The sequence below is a fragment of the Zingiber officinale genome, chromosome 2B (genome assembly GCF_018446385.1).
Source record: "Zingiber officinale cultivar Zhangliang chromosome 2B, Zo_v1.1, whole genome shotgun sequence".
NCBI classification, from domain to species: Eukaryota; Viridiplantae; Streptophyta; class Magnoliopsida; order Zingiberales; family Zingiberaceae; genus Zingiber; species Zingiber officinale.
Genome location: NC_055989.1, coordinates 61518311 through 61521728, shown reverse-complemented (window position 1 = coordinate 61521728; position 3418 = coordinate 61518311).

The window sequence follows — 3418 nt, the reverse complement described above, 5'->3', positions numbered from 1 at the left end:
CAATTTCTCCCTTTGCTCCTTAGTCCAATATCGAGGCCGGAGGCATTTCCCTTTCTTGTCCGTTGGAGCTTTGAAAGGATCTTCCAATGCGATCCAATGGTTCCAATCCATTTGGAACCAAGTCTTCAAGCGTGACCTCCATTACCCGAAGTCTTCTCGGTCATATGGAGGTGGGATCCGGATATCCCATCCAAGTGGACATTCGAACTCCATCTTCCTCTAGTGCTTTGCTCCCTCGGCGATTAGTCCGTAGAAGAGCGACTCGCTCTAATATCACTTGTTGGGACCTTGACGTCCACTAGGGAGGGGGTGAATAGCATCTCTCCCAAACCGTCGCTTCCTACGCTTGTTAGTGCACAGCGGAAATACAAAACAAATCTAATAAATAGAAAGCTAAACTTAGCGGCAATAACCATGACAATCAAACCTCTAACACGTTTATGTAACGTGATTCGGAGATCACTTACTCCTACTCCACGGCTATCCGTAAGGTGGACGATCCCGATCCGTCGGTGGATGACTCCCAGGAAAACTCCGGCTAGCTCGAGTAGCTCCTTGTGGGTGGAGAAACCTCGCCACAAACTCGCACAAGCTCTTGATCACTCAAGAAGACCTTGGAGACTTTAATAGGGGTTAACCACCTCTATTTTTGTCAACCTTAACCAAGCTTCCAATGCTTGATTATATAGGTCACGAGTTGGAAAACCCCGCCTACCAATCGATTGTCAAAACTATTAGTCGACTGTCCTCTGTGGAAATTCGACTGTTTCAACCCAACGGCTCGATACCAGTCGACTAATACTTCTATCAGTCAACTGCCCCATACTAATCGAGCGAAATAAGCATTCTATTCGCTTCCAGTTGACTGCTCGATCGACCGCACCAGTCGACTGATGAAAACACCGGTCGACTGCTACAATACTACTACAATAACGCTATAATATTGCTACAGAACGCTACGATATTGCTACAGTAATGCTATAATATTACTACAGTAACGCTACAGTAAAATCTTAATCATAGGAATTAACCCCCGAGTACATTCACTCAGCACTCGTCCTCGCCCTCACCCGACCAACCTAGACCTAGCCTTCTAGCCTCCTTCATCAACCTTGCCTCCCTCGGATGCCTCCCCATCCTTCACGTCTTGCCTTATGGAGCTTCCATCGACCTTGTCATTATTGTCGGGTCTTCCTTTACCAAAAGATTGCACCTCCGGGGCTTCATCCATTGTCAAGTCACACTTGAACTTACGTTGCCAAGACTACATACTTGGACTTACTCCACCAAGACTCATCCTTGGACTTTCCTCATTTGCAAAGATCACCCTTGGACTTTTCTTGTTGTACTTGTATTTTACACACTCACAATGCATATCAAATACAACAATAAACCTAACTTAAACATTTTCTGAAACATCAAAACTTAGGATACCCAGATTACTTCAACAATCAATTCATCAACTAGGGAATATTCTAATACATTCATAATTGCACATGTAGAAATACTCATAAGTTGTGCTCCAATTATAAGTTCTCTAATGCTATGAATCGTATTGCAGACATTCAGTATGTGAGTTTAAGATCCAATTATACACATAAAGAATGTGCACCCAAATAGTGAATCTATATTTATCAAATAAATAGTAAAAATCATAAGACAATTGCCTTAGGACATCCTTCAAAAACTAACAGATCTAACTTAAGGTTATTGAGTTTTGAGTTATTGGATATGAGTTTAATGTGTATAATCCTTTAGTCTGATCCGTTATCATCTATGAGCTGATAACAGATAGGATTACCTATATAAGAGATTGGTCTCTAAGGATTTAGGGCATTATTTTTTGAGACTTCTCTTCATTCCCCCTTGACGAAAAGAACACAGTGTCGTCAACCCTAATCCCCTTAGAAGGCTTTTCCTATTGCTTTCGCTTCTTCTTCCTCAGGGATTGGATCTTTCAAATGACACTATAGGACAAGAACAATGACTCTTTAATCAAGTTCTTATAGTATTTAGTTTATGTTTCATGTTGTTATGTAATGCATTTTGTTGAAAGTAGGCCCATGCTCTTGTTTTTATATTTCCTATATACGAGTTCTTATTTTGTTTCATAGAATTCATGCGACCTAGGTTTATACAAAGAACCTTTCACAACACACAAGGGATGGGTGGCAGTCGACGTTGCAGCTAGCATGGCGGCAATAGTAGGTCCCTCCCCTGACACACAACAAGGTATGCCCAGTCCACTCCTAGTTCTCACCTCATGGATGATATCCAAAGGAATGAATGACAGTTGGTCTGGCAGCTGACGTGGTAGCTTCTTTAGGTACTATATAGCTAAACGGGCATTGACAAAAGAAGCTCTCTTCTCCCTCCCCCCAATCCAAGTATACTTTCCTAAGTATTATTCTTTTTCTTCCCTCTTTCTCTATAGAAATCCCTTCCTCAATGGGAAGGTGACTGTTCTGATAGCTTACAAAAGCTCTTCTCCAGCAGTAGACTCTTAGTTTCTCAGCTCAAGCCCTTCTCTTAGAGAAGACAAGCTCTACTTTTAGCTATATACTGACTTAAACATCAGAGAGGTAAGGCTGCCACCACTTGAAGGATCAAAATAGCGATAGAGAGGGGGGGTTGAATATCACTCATTAAAAATCTTTTTCATTTCGTAAAACTAAATCAAAGTAAATAGCAACTTAAAGTAAAGTACAACTTTATTTTACTTGGTTTGTAGTCTCGTGATGACTACTCTGAGCTCCGCGATCCTTAATCGTATTCGTTGGGCAATTCACTAATAGTAGTTCTTCCAGAGGAAGTAAAATCATACAAGTGTAAATACAAGTATGAAAAGAATTGACTAACAATAATGGAATAGAAATGTAGAGCAGTTGTTGGAGATTTTCTCAGAGCAGAGTTATCATAACTTGCACCAACAGTAGCAGTATAGTGGAGACATAATGAATCAAAAATCAGAATTAAAAAGTTGTTTGATTGGGAGCTTGAGATGTAATTTTATAAGTTGTGTTCGGTTAATCGAAAAAGCCATCGGTCGACTGATCATTTCGATCGACTGATCCTTTTGATTGACCGATCTCACTATCGGTGGACTGATCATGCGTCCTTCCTTCTTTGCCGAGATTCAACCTTCGCTCCATTAATTGCATTTATTGATCAATCGACTGATTCCTGTGTTTGGTCGACCAATCCTGCTGAATTCCTTCTTTGCCAAATTCGAACATTAACTGCATTTAATGTTTGGTCGGCTGATCCGACTGATTTCCTTATTTTCTCTACGCGATCTAAACCCTGTCACATTAGCTAGGTTTGGTCGACTGAACCTCCTATTCGGTCGACCAATCCTTTCAGATTCAACAAAACAGAGTTACTTTCACAGTATAAAAAGTATCTTTGTAACATAAAG